Source organism: Rhinatrema bivittatum, chromosome 2 (assembly GCF_901001135.1).
Source record: "Rhinatrema bivittatum chromosome 2, aRhiBiv1.1, whole genome shotgun sequence".
NCBI classification, from domain to species: Eukaryota; Metazoa; Chordata; class Amphibia; order Gymnophiona; family Rhinatrematidae; genus Rhinatrema; species Rhinatrema bivittatum.
The window spans coordinates 598,727,172-598,743,435 of record NC_042616.1 but is presented as its reverse complement, the minus strand read 5'-3'; the positions used below and the strand labels follow the sequence as shown (position 1 = coordinate 598,743,435).

At 43.8% G+C, this 16,264-nt stretch overlaps 1 protein-coding gene across 2 annotated transcripts in view; it reads right to left on the bottom strand.

Moving 5' to 3' along the window:
* Positions 1–16,264, bottom strand: part of CABLES1 (Cdk5 and Abl enzyme substrate 1) — a 190,726-nt gene that overhangs the window by 109,604 nt on the left and 64,858 nt on the right. The window lies entirely within an intron of this gene.

Sequence of the window (16,264 nt, the reverse complement as noted above, 5' to 3'; positions counted from 1 at the left end):
ACTTTATTCTTAATATATATTTTCTTTCTGAGTTTCCAACCTGTGGTGGTTCTGGCTTGATTTTCTGGCTGAGCGTCTTTTTTCTTATTCTCTGTTCTTATCACTATTCTTTTTTTTGTTTGTTTTCTGTCTTTCTGGTGTCTTGCTATTTTCTTTTCTGTTTCAGTGTTCTCTTTCCTTAAGTAGCTATTATTTTCTCTTCCTTCTTTTTCTCTCCCCTTGTCCTGTTTTTTTCTTTCCTTTTTCCTCTTCCTATTCATCCTACCTGCTCCACTTTCACAGTTTCTCCTCTTTCTCCTGCACTGACTCTTCCATTCCTCATCTTCTTTCTTCTACATTATCATCCTGGATTCCTCCCTCAATCTTGGGTCCTCCTCTAATCCCCTACCATCTCTGGTCCTCACTCTCACCCCTTTCTCTTCCTCCTCCCCCTCCCCATTCCCTCCCTTCACTCATTTTCCCTTAATTCAACTCTCTTTCGCCTCCTTGTTATTGATTTCTCACTCTATCTTGCTCTCCCATTCTCTCTTTCCCCACACAAGCTGCCCCCCAGGAGCAAAATTGCCCCGTGAAATCTTCCTGCCACAGCCGCCTCACCCTTCATTCAGGCAGAAAAATCTGCAGTGCTAGCGGCGTCGAGACTGCTAACGTCCAAAATAAGAGAAGAGAGACCGCGGGCCGCCTCCAGAGCCCAGGCCGGTGGCGGCCAAAGAAAGGGAAAGGAGGCTGCGAAGAAATAAAAAAAAAGAGCTGCAGGCCGCCACCGGATCCCATGCCGGCGGTGGGTGAAGAACAAGAAAAGGTACAATTTGTGCGTGTCTGTGTGATAGCTAGCTTGGGGGAGGGGGCGGGGATGCAGCTTGTGAGTGTGTATGAGAGAGTGGGGGTGTGTATGAGAGGAAGGGTGGGAGTGTATCAGAAGTAAGATGGGAGAATTAGAATGTATAGCAGTGAATGATGACATAGACTTAATTGGCATCTCAGAGACATGGTGGAAGGAGAATAACCAATGGGACAGTGCTATACCGGGGTACAAATTATATCGCAATGACAGCACCCGGGAGGCGGTGTGGCACTTTATGTCCGGGATGGCATAGAGTCCAACAGGATAAACATCCTGCATGAGACTAAATGCACAATCGAATCTTTATAGGTAGAAATCCCTTGTGTGTTGGGGAAGACTATAGTGATAGGAGTATACTACCGACCACCTGGCCAAGATGGTGAGACGGACAGTGAAATGCTAAGAGAAATTAGGGAAGCTAACCAAATTGGTAGTGCAGTAACAATGGGAGATTTCAATTACCCCAATATTGACTGGGTAAATGTATCATCGGGACATGCAAGAGAGATAAAGTTCCTGGATGGAATAAATGACAGTTTTATGGAGCAATTGGTTCCAGAACCGATGAGAGAGGGAGCAATTTTAGATCTAATTCTCAGTGGAGCACAGGATTTGGTGAGAGAGGTAACAGTGGTGGGGCCGCTTGGCAATAGTGATCATAATATGATCAAATTTGAATTAATGATTGGAAGGGGGACAGCAAGCAAATCCACGGCTCTCATGCTAAACTTTCAAAAGGGAAACTTTGAGAAAATGAGAAAAATAGTTAGAAAAAAACCTGAAAGGTACAGCTACAAAGATAAAATGTGTGCAACAGGAGTGGACATTGTTAAAAAATACCACCCTAGAAGCACAGTCCAGATGTATTCCACACATTAAGAAAGGTGGAAAGAAGGCAAAACGATTACCGTCATGGTTAAAAGGGGAGGTGAAAAAAGCTATTGTAGCCAAAAGGTCTTCATTCAAAAATTGGAAGACGGATCCAACAGAAGAAAATAGGATGATGCATAAGCGTTGGTAAGTTAAATGTATGACACTGATAAGACAGGCTAAGAGAGAATTTGAAAAGAAGTTGGCCATAGTGGAAAAAACTCACAGTAAAAACTTTTTAAAATATATCCGAAGCAGAAAACCTGTGAGGGAGTCAGTTGGACTATTAGATGATCGAGGAGTTAAAGGGGCCCTTAGAGAAGATCAGGCCAACGCGGAAAGGTTAAATGATTTCTTTGCTTCGGTGTTTACTGAAGAGGAGGTTGGGGAGATACGCGTTCCAGAGAAGGTTTTCATGGGTAATAATTCAGATGGTCTGAACCAAATCACGGTGAACCTAGAAGATGTGGTAGGCCTGATTGACAAACTGAAGAGTAGTAAATCACCTGGACTGAATGGTATACACCCAAGGGTTCTGAAGGAACTAAAAAATGAAATTTCAGATCTATTAGTAAAAATTTGTAACCTATCACAAAAATCATTCATTGTATCTGAAGACTGGAGGGTGACTAATGTAACCCCAATATTTAAAAAGGGCTCCAGGGGCAATCCGGGGAAACTATGGACCAGTTAGCCTGACATCAGTGCCAGGAAAAATAGTTGAAAGTGTTCTAAATATCAAAATCATAGAACATATAGAAAGACATGGTTTAATGAAACAAAGTCAACATGATTTTACCCAAGGCAAGTCTTGCTTCACAAATCTGCTTCACTTTTTTGAAGAAGTTAATAAACATGTAGTTAAAGATGAACCGATAGATGTAGTGTTTTTGGATTTTCAGAAGGCATTTGACAAAGTTCCTCATGAGAGGTTTCTAGGAAAAGTAAAAAGTCATGGGATAGGTGGCGATGTCCTTTCATGGATTACAAACTGACTAAAAGACAGGAAACAAAGAGTAGGATTAAATGGACATTTTTCTCAGTGGAAGGGAGTGGGAAGTGAAGTGCCTCAGGGATCTGTATTGGGACCCATACTTTTCAATATATTTATAAATGATCTGGAAAGGAATACGATGAGAGAGGTAATCAGATTTGCAGATGATACAAAATTATTCAGAGTAGTTAAATCACAAGCGGATTATGATAAATTGCAGCAAGACCTTGTGAGACTGGAAAATTGGGCATCCAAATGGCAGATGAAATTTAATGTGGGTAAGTGCAAGGTGATGCATATAGGGAAAAATAACCCATGCTATAGTTACACAATGTTAGATTCCATATTAGGAGCTCCGAGCTACCACCTAAGAAAGAGATCTGGGCATCATAGTGGATAACACATTGAAATCGTCGGTTCAGTGTGCTGCAGCAGTCAAAAAAGCAAACAGAATGTTGGGAATTATTAGAAAGGGAATGGTGAATAAAACAGAAAATGACATAATGCCTCTGTATCACTCCATGGTGAGACTGCACCTTGACTACTGTGTATAATTCTGGTCGCCGCATCTCAAAAAAGATATAGTTGCGATGGAGAAGGTACAGAGAAGGGCTACCAAAATGATAAAGGGGATGGAACAGCTCCCCTATGAGGAAAGACTAAAGAGGTTAGGACTTGGAGAAGAGACAGCTGAGGGGGGATATGATAGAGTTGTTTAAAATCATGAGAGGTCTAGAACAGGTAAATGTGAATCAGTTATTTACTCTTTCGGATAAGAGAAGGACTAGGGGGCACTCCATGAAGTTAGCATGTGGCACATTTAAAACTAATCAGAGAAAGTTCTTTTTCACTCAACACACAATTAAAACTCTGGAATTTGTTGCCTGAAGATGTGGTTAGTGCAGTTAACATAGCTGGGTTTAAAAAAGGATTGGATAAGTTCTTGGAGGAGAAGTCCATTACCTGCTGTTAATAAAGCTGACTTAGAAAATATCCACTTAGCAACGGTAACATGGGATAGACTTAGTTTTTGGGAACTTGCCAGGTTCTTATTGGCCACTATTGGAGACAGGATGCTGGGCTTGATAGACCCTTGGTCTGACCCAGTATGGCATGTTCTTAGGCCAAACACCAGCAGTTCTTCTTTTCCATCAGGAGCAAGGGTAGTCAAATTAAAGTGGCACTGAAGGAGCTCACTCCCAAAACTGAGAGGAACTTACGCCCAATGCCAGTAAAACTGCTCACACAAAAAGCGCCTCAAGCTATTCTGGTGTTGCTCTCCCGTTTTCCTTTTTTTTTTTTTTATCTTTAAAGGCTAAAGGCAGAGAAGCCAGAAAGAGGAGAGTAGAGCGGGGGAAGCAGACTCAGAGGATCTTCTTAATCTTCTAACTCAAACCCCTCAGGCTCAACCAAACCCCCCTCTGGGGTTGGGAACCGTCTGAGCAGGCACACTACCTTGGCATTAGAAAATTAGGATCCTGGCCCTAGGATACCGGAGAAATCTCTGCCTTACTCAACCTCAAGGGCTAGGCAAGCCTTGTCAGAAAAAAATCCTGCTGCACCTCAATCCTACCATCTGCTGGAGGTAGAGAATACCGAGGAAGCTCTTGGACTGCATCACATATAAGTAGCTGTGATGACATCACAGAGAAAGTTGTGCTCTCTACCTCCATCTGCTGGTAGGGAGGAACAATCCACTTTTCTGGACTTGTGCAGCAGGATGAGGAGGAATTCCTCATCATTATATGTTCAAGAAAGGATCTGTATCTGGTTGGCTCTGAAACCTTCTAGGACATATACCATAGTATCCAAAAGCATATAGTCACCTTAGCAGTGCTGCAAGTCCCACCCTACCATTTATATCAGTAACTGACCATTTAAAGAAGTCAACTAAAGTAACTGAACTTTGTCAAATAATAAGACATTCCAAAATGTCCACTATTTGTTTATAACGTATAACCACAGAACCTTTACCTTTTCATTTCCTTCCCTGAGAATCACTCCTATTGTTCTTTTGAATTTTATGAAAAATCCAGGCAACTGAAATTATCAACATGTGTTGTCAAATATGCCCCACTGGATCTTTGGCATACACCTCATTTATGACAACTGATGTCAATCCTTCAGTATTCTCTGTTATACCCAAAGTTCAGATTTCTGTTACCTCCCCAATTTACTCCCCATCGTCTTGATCTCTTAGCCTAAGCCACACATTCTCAGAAATATCTATTCTGGGAGTCTTTGCCCTCAGCTTGGCCCCTAAGTCCTTAAAGTCACTCCTTAAGGTCACCCTAATAAAGCCTCCTTCTTGGCTCTATCATCATTTGTATTAAAATGAGTGGGTCAACAGGACATGTTTTGCTTGGGCATTTTGGAAAAGCATACCCTAAGCTGGAATGCAGAGACATGTTATAAATACTGCCAAAGAAGTGTGTGCAAGTAAAAAATAACACCTTCAGAGTTGGCTCAAGAGGAAGCTTAAAATTATTCTCATTACTTATTAGGAGTGGAGGAGTAGCCTAGTGGTTACAGCAGCAGGCCGAGACGCCACAGTTCAAATCCTGTTTCTTCCCCAGGTGCACACTCTGTTTCCCTGCTTGGACAGGGAAATAACTATAGGAACCAAACTGGAACGTGCCTTGAGCTCAGATATGAAAAAGGTGGGTTATAAATCTAAAATCCAGAAGAGCAAGTGAAAGAGGAGGATTGTCAAAATCATTTCCTGTGGCCAGATCTGAATTGCCTTATAACCCTGGCCACTTTTCTTTAAAAGCATACAGGGTTTTATTTTTCGTCCCTTGCTTTAGGCAGCTGAATCCACAATCTACATTTTACCAGGCAAAGCAGCAGCTTGATCCAATGGTTATATCATTTAAAATAGGTGAGGTAAAAACTTCTTATATGTATTAGCATTTGAGTGAGCTTCCTCACCCTCTGTGAAAGTGCTGTGGTAAAGACACGCCAGCGTAAAGCTTGCACAAATGTTGCAGGAATTGTCTAAAATAGATCTGGGCGTATGCTAGTGGGTGAAGAGCCCAAGAAGTGTTCACGCAGCTCCTTGTTTTCGCCACGGATGAGAGCGTGTGCTTCAGCCAGCATTGATTTTTCTGGGGAGTGGGGGCGGGCAGGCAAGCAAGGAGGAGGTACAAGGCAGAGAACTGAAGGAGGGCTCGGTGCCGACAAGGTAGTGCCCGGTAAAAGGAGAGATCTCCGCATTGTACATGCACCATTAAAGGCAGTAAAATAATCCCCTTTTGTATATTAAGCACTCCTCCCACATCAAATGAAGTTAAGTTAGTGAAAGGAAAGAATGCGCTAGCTAGAATTTTTGCCAAAGCTACGTGGCCTTGCTGCAGTATTCAACTCTTACGCTTTCTAATTTCCCCCCCCCCCCCCAAAAAAAAATCAAATACAAACGCTCAATTAGCAGCCATTCCAAGCAGCATATCACATAGGGGCAGTGGCTCCACAGTAAATGGATTGTTTTGTACAGTCTGCTATAACTTTATCGGAGGAGCAAGTCACGTGCAAGCTGCCAAATACAAGCATGAGGACAAAAAAAACAACCAGCACGCTGCCAACAAATAGTACGGTAAGAATGAAAAATTAAGTCTCAGATGCAAGACAAATATTTCAGGTTACTTCTATAGCTCGGCATCTACACATCATGCAAGTTAACACAGCAGCAGGCTGTTTGTATAGTGTGCTGCAAAATGCATCTCAAGCTCCCTTTTCTAGAATTTGAAAGTCAGTACTCTCTCCATAGTGCAACCGCACCTCAGAGGACTGTGTGCGATTCTGGGCGCTGCATCTCAAAGAAGATATAGCGGAACCAGGGAAGGTACAGAGAAGGATGATCAGAATGATAAAGGAGAAGGCATGGCTCCCCTATGAGGAAAAGCTAGGGAAGTTAGGCTCTTCAGCTGGACAAAAGACAGATGAGATATGATAGAAGGGTCTATATGTGTAATGGATATGGGGTGTATGAGCCCTTAGCACTGTGGCGCAGTTGACGCAGCCTTGAGGGCAAGCCCCCGAGGCCTACACCGGAAACTGGACTAACGCATCCTGTAGCAGGACAGACCTTTACCAGCCGCCTCTTCCGCAAAATGGGCCATTGGATTCTGGCAGCCGGCAGGGCTCAGTGGGTCCCTAGGGCAGCGGGGGTGGCTAGAGTCCAGAGACACACCAGAGACAAGGGAGACAGCAGGCTTACAGAAGTCAGAGGAGAGCTAAGGTCAGGACAGGCAGGGAGCAAGAGTAGTCAGGTCAAAGCTTGAGATCAGGTCAAGGTGGCAAGCAAAGTGGGGGCCGATGAATATTTGTGAGCAGAAAACGGGTGCTCATTGTTGACCACCATTTTCCTAGCACGTACCCAGCCACCTCTCCTAGACACGCGATGCAATATTTAAATCAGAGGCTGCGCTAAAAAGGAGGCGCTAGAGAAAATTTGGGTGTCCTTAGCGCCTCCTCAGCATTGGGTGCACAGGAGAGGTGGTTGTCGAGCGGGTTGGGAAAATGGACGCTTAATCTACAAGCATCCGTTTTCTCCCACTACCATCATACACGGCCTGGACCGTGTATCTTATGTGTGAATAGTGGGCGTCCAGAATATTTTTTGTTTCCCAAAAACTTCCAGAGCAGCAAGCCAAGGGAGACGTGACACACAGGAGACACTGAGAATGGGAACAAGGAAGATAGGCTGGATGAGGCTGGACCAGGTGAGAAGATGAGGCTGGGCTGGAAGACAAAACGAGGCAAGGCTGGAAGGCAAGGCAAATCAAGGCTGGAAGACAAGGCAAGGCAAAGCTGAATGAAGGAACAAGAAACATGAACGCTGGTAACATGCACTGCAAGGAATGCAATGCGTGTTGCCAGCGTCCATTTTCCCAACCCGCTTGACAGCCACCTCTCCAGTACACCCGATGCCGAGGAGGCACTATGGACACACAAATGTTCCCTAACGCCTCCAAGCAACTGAACTGCAAGGAATGTGAGGTAGAGAAGAAGCATTATGGGCTTCTTCCGAAAAAAAGATGCTGGTGCATCCATTTTTACTGGAGTGGTTTACAGGCCTCTGACTCAGATGGAAGAACTAGACAGAGATCTGGTTGAATACATCCAAAATATGGGAAAGAAGGGAGAAGTATTGATTATTGGAGATTTTAATCTGTCAGACATAGACTGGAGAATCCCTTCTGCAGAATCTACCAGAAGTAGAGAGATAGTGGATGCTCTATAAGGGGCTCTGTTCAAACAAATGGTAATGGAACCCATCAGGGAGGGAGCTATGCTTGACCTAGTGCTCACTAATGGGGATAATGTTTCTAATGTCCGTGTGGGTGCCCACCTCAGCAGCAGTGATCATCTAATGGTATGGTTTGCTATTGCAAATGGGATACAGAGAGGTCACAAGAAGACCCGAGTTTTGAATTTCAAAAATACAAACTTTGTCAAAATGGGGACATGCCTGGAGGTAGAGCTAGAAGACTGAGAGAAAATGTGAGAGGTGGAACAACAGTGGGCAAAACTAAAAGAAGCTATTACAAAGGCAAAAAATCTATATGTTAGAAAAATAAACAAAAGTAAGAGAAATAAGAAACTGATTTGATTCTCAAAGAAGGTGGTTGATAAAATAAAGGCAAAAGAACAGCGTTCAAGAAAAATAAAGCATCCCAAAAAGAGGAAGACAGGGAAGAATATCTGGTGACACTGAGGGAGACAAAGAAAGAAATCAAGAAAGCAAAATGTCAGGCAGAAGAAAGATTTGCCAAAGAGGTAAAGCGAGGTGACAAAACATTTTTCAGATATATCAGAGGAAGGAGAAAGATCTGAAGTGATATAGAGAAATTGAAAGGTGACAAAGATCAATGAGTGGAGAGAGATGAAGAAATGGCCAAAATATTAAACAAATACTTCAGTTCGGTATTCACTAAAGAAGACCACGGAGAAGGACCGTTGTTGGCTGACAAGACCATAGATAGGGGTGGAGTAGATGACACTCCGTTTACAGAAGAGAATGTATGGGAAGAGCTAGGAAAACTGAAAGTGGACAAGGCCATGGGGCAAGATGAGGTACATCCCAGGATACTGAGGGAGCTCAGAGATGTGCTGGAGGGTCCGCTGAAGGACCTGTTCAATAGAGCCCTGGAAACGGGAGTGGTGCCGCAAGATTGGAGAAGAGCGGTGGTGGTCCTACGTCACAAGAGTGGGAGCAAAGAGGAGGCTGGAAACTACAGGCCGGTTAGCCTCACCTCGGTGGTGGGAAAATTAATGGAGACTCTGCTGAAAGAAAGGACAGTAAACTATCTACAATCCAGTGAGTTGCTTGACCAGAGGCAGCATGGATTCAGACTAACCTGATTGATTTGTTTGATTGGGTGACTAGAGAATTGGATCAGGGAAGAGTGCTGTATGTGATTTACTTGGATTTTAATAAAGCTTTTGATACAGTCGCATATAGGAGACTCATGAACAAAATGAGAAGCTTGGGAACGGGTGCCAAGGTAGTAGCATGGATTGCAAACTGGTTGACTGACAGGAGACAGTGTGTAATGGTAAATGGAACCTCCTCTGAAGAAAGAACGGTGTTAAGTGGAGTGCCACAGGGATTGGTTTTGGGACTGGTTCTGTTCAATATCTTTGTGAGCGACCTGGCAGAAGGGATAGAAGGTAAAGTTTATCTATTTGCAGATGATACTAAAATCTGCAACAGAGTGGACACATCTGAAGGAGTAGAAAGAATAAAACATGATTTAAGAAAGCTTGAAGAGTGGTCGAAGATTTGGCAGCTGGGATTCAATGCCAAGAAGTGCACAGTCATGCATCTGGGGTGTGGCAATCCAAAAAAGAGTTGTATGTGATGGGCGGTGAAAGACTCATTTGCACAGACCAGGAGAGGGACCTTGGGGTGATAGGGTCTGATGATCTGAAGGCGGTGAAGCAATGTGACAAGGCAATAGCTAAAATCAGATGAATGCTGGGCTGCATAGAGAAAGGAATAACCAATAAGAAAAAAAGAGGTGATAATGCCCTTGGTATAGGTTCTTGATGAAGCCTCACCTGGAGAATTGCGTTCAGTACTGGTGCCTGTATCTCAAAAAGAATAAAGACAGGATAGAGGCGATCCAAATAAGAGTGACCAAAATGGTGAAGGGTCAGCATTGAAAGATTTATGAGGAGAGTCTGAAGGATCTGAATATGTAATACCCTGGAAGAGAGGAGGTGCAGGAGAGTTATGATACAAACCTTCAGATTCCTGAAAGGTTTCAATGATGCACAATTGTCAAACCTTTTCCAGTGGAAAGAAATCAATGGAATGAAACTCCAGGGAGAAAGACTCAGAACCAATGTCAGGAAATATTTCTTCATGAAGAGGGTGGTGAATGCCTGGAATGCCCTTCCAGAAGAGGTGGTGAAGACGAAAACAGTGAAGGAATTCAAAGGGGCATGGGATAAACACTGTGGATCCCTAAAGGCTAGAGGACGGAAATAAAGAAAAGAATGTATGGGGGTAACTTGCTGGTGTGGAAGCTGCTGCCCTTAACACATAAGTCATTATACTGTTAATGCAACTCCATCATTGCTCTCTGCTTCCTTCGGCAGTGAGAAAAGGGGAAATGGATTCAGAAAGCAACCAATGAAGGCCTTGATTTTTACGGTTTGGGGAACAAATAACCATTGGGGTAACTTGCTGATGCGGTGCTTACTACCCTTAATCACTAAAGGGTAGATTTTAAAAAGTGCACACGCGTGTCCATATGTGCGCTGGATTTTATGATCCGAGCGTGCATGTGCAGGCAGCGGGCGTGGGGGGGGGGGGGGGGGGGGGATTTTACAAAATTACATGCGGCGACGCAATTGGGCCTCCCCCTGTTCCCTCCCAGTCTGTTCCAATTAAGGAGCAGACTGGGAGGGAATTGCCCTACCCCCGCCTAACCTTCCTACCCTGTCCCCTCTCCACCCTGACTCTTACCCCCCTACCTAAGTAAAAGAATTTGTTTTTTGTTTTTTATTTTTTACTTATTTATTTATTTTATTTAACGCTTTTTATATACCGGCATTCGTGGGACACATCATGTCGGTTCACAAGTAACTGAGAAAGGAAATTACAATGAACGAGGATGGAGGGCTAACTGGGAAATAATTGGATAATATACAAACTGGATAACATATAAAGTACAGGAGAGAGAGTCAACGAGCAGGGATACAACATTGTTGAACGACATGGAAGTTACTTATCCATGTTGAAAATAAATGTGCATAAGCAAAGATTAAATATGCATAAGCAATGTTACGGAGGCGTGTGTGTGCACTTATAGACTTAGTATATGAACTTATTTACAGTATAAAGGAGGCATGTGCACTTATGTACAATTATATGCAGGGTGAAAAGGGAGGGAGAGAGGGGGGAAAGGAGGAGGGGGAGGAGGGAACAAGGAAACAAGATGGCAAGGTGCTTTCAAGCAAAGGTTGGTGGTGGAATGAAGGGCGGGGTAGAGGGGAGGCCTCTTACTGCTCTGTTAGAGCAGAAGCAACTGGTGTGCACGCTTCCCCAGGACAGTGGCTAACAGCTTCTGACCCGGCCAGCCTCCGTCCCACCCATCCCATGCTCCCCCCGGCCCACCCCTTTTTCAGGGCCTGGCAATTGTGCGCATATCGGCACTTAGTGTGGTCGGGACCTTTTGAAAACGCGCATAGAACGCACAGGGCCCAGCCACGCACGTTAACTGCCGATATTTGCACACATGGCCATTTTAAAATTTGACCATAAGCCCGATACCTTTGATGCAACTCCAACATTGCTCTCTGCTTCTACGGCAATGGTTAAGGGAAAATGGATTCAATCAGCCTCCGAGGGCCCTGGACTTTTACCGTTGGGAGACTGGTAAGCATGGGGGTGACCTGTACAGTGTAGCAGATACTGGCATAAGCATACTGTGCAGACTGGGTGGATCATTTGGGTCTTTTTCTGCCGTTATTTCTATGTTTCTATGTTTAATGCAGGAGACCCATTGCTGAGACTAGTTCCGGATGTCCAACTCTTAAGGGCTGAAGCCTATGACATTATTCAAGAGCGCTGTGGCCTATTTCCCATTGCGGGTCGTTTAAGTCTGGGTGGCTAGCGCATATATGCACTTAAGAAAAGTAGGGTCAGTGTGAGGAAGGCAGCGTCCGTGTCACGCTAGTGAGGTCTGCTGTTGTGGTGCTTGGGGGTAAGTGCGCTGGCTCACAGGGATATCCTGCGAGCTGGCAAACGCAACAATATGCATTTATACCGCATATACAGTATACCCGGTAAATGCAAATTGGTTGTTTACGCTTTCAAAAGTAGTGTATGCGATGGTATGTCCTAAATTATATGTTGGGAAAACACAGGGGCGGATTTTAAAAGGGTTGCGCGCGTAACCCTTTAAAACCCGCTCCTGCGCACGCCGAGCCTATTTTGCATAGGCCCACGATGCGCGCAAGCCCCGGGACGCGTGTATGGCCCGGGGCAGGACCGAGGCCTCCGGCACAGTGACCGTGCTGGGGGATCGCTCGCCGGCACTTGGCCGGCAGGTGTAAATAAAAAAATAAAGGTGGGCGGGGGGAGGAGCGGAAGGAAAGTTCCCTCCGAGGGAGGGAACGGGGAAAGCCATCAGGGTTCCCCTAGGGCTCAGCGCGTGCAAGGTGCACAAGTGTGCACCCCCTTGCGTGCGGCGATCCCGGATTTTATAACATGCGCGCGCATGTTATAAAATAGGGCGTAGATTTGTGCGCGCCGGGTTGCACGCACAAATCTACTCCCGTGAGTAATTCTTAAAATCTGGCCCTAAGAGTGCATTGAAAATAAGGATTTTAGAACAATGAAGTTTTTCACTAAAAAGATGGAAGCACCATTTATAAAACACACTGTTTAGAATATAAACATTTTTTGAGTTGCTGGATTTTTTGTAATTGATCATATGGTTAAAAACATTTGGGGAGAAGACTGAGACACAGAACAGATGTCAAGAACAGAAATGGATATATCGTTAACAATCTATAGAACCCAAAGGGTTAAATATAAATTTAGTTTAGTAAATATTTCTTGATCGCTGTAAGCGATTAACAAAATAACATACATAATAATTATAAAGCAACTAACAAGTATTGATTGGTTTCTATTTTTATGATTTTTCTACATAGATAAAATTCAATATAGAAGACGATGATTTGTGATTATACTATAAAAACATTTCTTTGTGTTTAAATCATCTTTTTTGAGAAACAGTTATTCTATATTTTTTTTTTATAGTAAGCCAATTTCAGATAGAGATATTCCTAAAGCCAATTTCAGATAGAGAGATTCCCTTCTGCTCACACTACCTCTCCGCCACCCCCTCCTCCCCTAACCTTTACTGTTTCCCATGTTACCATTCCATATTCCCTTCAGCTCACCCTACCTCTCCGCCACCCCCCCTCCTCCCCAAACCTTTACTGTTGCCCATGTTATCAGTCAACTTTGACTGCATCCTCCCTTGTATATAGTTAATTTTCAGTCTCTTGTATATAGTTTACAAGCAGATAATAATATATTGTAAAGCCTGCTACTATATCATTTTATATTGTGAACCGTTATTTATATTCATTGTAAAGCTATTTGCTATGTTATGTTACACTGTGAACCGAGGTGATGTTTTGCTACGTGCCCCGGTATATAAAAATTCTTTAAATAAATAAATAAATAAATAAATAAAGATAAGAAAAGAAAAGAAAAGAAAAGGAGGATTAGGCTACTCTCTGAAAACACTATTTTTTTTACATATATATACTGACAATGTCATCATTTAAATGTCCATGAATAAGCTGTTGATTGGATCTTGTCTGATCATTTGATTGGCTGTATGAGAAATTTTTATCATGTTTTTAAACTCACAGCATCCATACTGTTTAAACATGAAAGGAATTTTTGTAGGAGGTAAGCCATGTGAAATATTTATTAGAACTGCATCTATATTCATGAGTATGAAGATTTACTTGTTTTTGAGTTAAAATGGTGACATTTAAAATTCTGTATTATATATTAACTTATTTTGCTATGGAAGCTGTTGATAGATAAATATCGAGATATATATATATATATATGAGAGATTCTTGACACAGCCAATCGAGGGCGAAACCTTGGTCACTTTGAATCATACTTTTGTAAAGATGTATGAATTGATGATGTGTACAGTGAATTTGTCTGAGGTCCAAAGATATTCAATGGACTGTAGCTACTGATTTTTAATACATTAAAGTTAAGTGCGTCTTCATTTTTTTTAGAAGAAATATTATAAAAATGTAATTAAGTTGGAAGGGGGGCTTCTAATGGATGATGGTATTTACTGTATTTCAGTGTGAGAGCTTTTCTCCTTGAGGTAGCCAAAGTCTTTTCCTCCAATCTTTTTAGAGAGTCAAATTTGTTTGGTGCTTTGGTTAAAATTTTGTGAAGTATTTTTGGTGCACGCTAGATTATACTGGAATCTCATTTTTAAAAGATTAGGTCCTTAAGCAGTATTTTATGTGTACAAGTGGATGTTTAAATATTTATAAAGCCTTGAGGACTGGGGGTTCCCCACTCCTGGGGTAAACACATAAAATAAGGTCATGGGAATTGGTGACATGAATGGTACCAACTTTGACCAATTACATACATTAAAGGCTTTCATATCAATATACGGTAGTGTACAAAATAAATGAGAAGCAATGGGTGTGATGGAGATGAGGATGCTATGCTGGAAATTTGAGATGACATGCTGGGATAAGGTCTGAAATTAAGGCATCGGGAAAAGGATGAAGATTGTTGTGATTGCTAGGATGATAAAGGAAAGAATACTAGTGTCGTTCAGACTAAGGGTCAATCCAGGTCACAAGTACCTGGCAAGATACCAAACATTAAATAGATCCCATGCTGCTATCATGCAGTGATAAGTAGTGGCTACTGGCTATTCCCTAAGTCAACTTGGTTAATAGTTTATGGACTTCTTCTCCAAGAACTTGTCCAAACCATTTTTAAACCCAGCTATCCTAACTTCCTTAACCACATCCTCCAGTAATGAATTCTAGAGATTAATTGTGCACTGAGTGAAAAAGAATTTTCTCTGATTTGTTTTGAATGTGCTACTTACTAACTTTATGGAGTGTCCCCTAGTCTTTGTAATTGTTGAAAGAATAAATGCCTTGGTAGGCAGGAAATGAAGATGGTTGGAAGAAGACCCAGAGAAAGACCCAAGAGGACATGGATTAATACTGTTCACCAGCATATCGAAGCCTAAAGCTTAAACAAGAGAGCTGCACATGACTGGGTAGCATGGTAGAGGAACCAACATGAGTGGGAAATACGTGTAGGAGAAGAACATCCCTCTTCCCAGATCTCCTTCCCCCACCCAGGGAAGAAGACAGTGGGTAATCAAAAGGGCATAGGGAGGGGATACATAAGGAGAATGGGACATCAAGAGGAGGACAGAGGGAGAAAGAGGGTAATTTTCAGACACTGTGAATTACCCCACCAAATTTATCCCGATAAGTTACATCTAATATTTGTTGAGCCCAAAATGTTCCTGAAAATGTATGCACACAGGGTCAAATTTTACAGAATATGCATACAAGTCCAAACTCCATTCCCAGGAATGCCTCCACTATGTCTGGTAAACTTGACATACACGCACACGTTTGCTCACACATTGCGGAGGAAATTTTGTAAAAGGCCATTTCTCGCTCAGGTAATAGAAAGACCAGGGGGCACTCCATGAAGTTAGCAAGTAGCTCATTTAAAACAAATTGAAGAAAATTCTTCTTCACTCAGCACATAGTTAAGCTCTGGAATTCATTGCCAGAGGATGTGGTTACAACAATTAGGGGTAGATTTTCAAAAAACGCGAATAGGCGTACTTTTGCTGGCGCATCAGGCGCAAGCAAAAGTACGCTGGATTTTAGTAGATACGCGCGGAGCCGCGCGTATCCACTAAAATCCTGGATCGGCGCGCGCAAGGCTATGAATTCTGTATAGCCGGCGCGCGCCGCGCCGCGCAGCCTACCCCCGTTCCCTCCAAGGCCGCTCCGAAATCGGAGCGGCCTTGGAGGGAATCCTCTAACGCCCTCCCCTCACCTTCCCCTCCCTTCCTCTACCTAACCCACCCGCCCGGCCCTGTCTACACCCCCCCCCTTACCTTTCTCCGGGGATTTACGCCTCCCGGAGGGAGAAGTAAATCCCCGCGTGCCAGCGGGCCTCCTGTGCGCCGGGCCGCGACCTGGGGGCAGGTACGGAGGGCGCGGCCACGCCCCCGGACCGCCCCGGGCCGTAGCCACGCCCCCATACCCGCCGCCGACACGCCCCCGAAATGCCGCGACGACCGGGCCCGCCCCCGACACGCCCCCCTCGGAGAACCCCGGGACTTACGCGAGTCCCGGGGCTCTGCGCGCGCCGGTAGGCCTATGTAAAATAGGCTCACCGGCGCGCAGGGCCCTGCTCGCCTAAATCCGCCCGGTTTTGGGCGGATTTAGGCGAGCAGGGCTCTGAAAATCCGCCCCTTAGTGTAACTGGGTTTAAA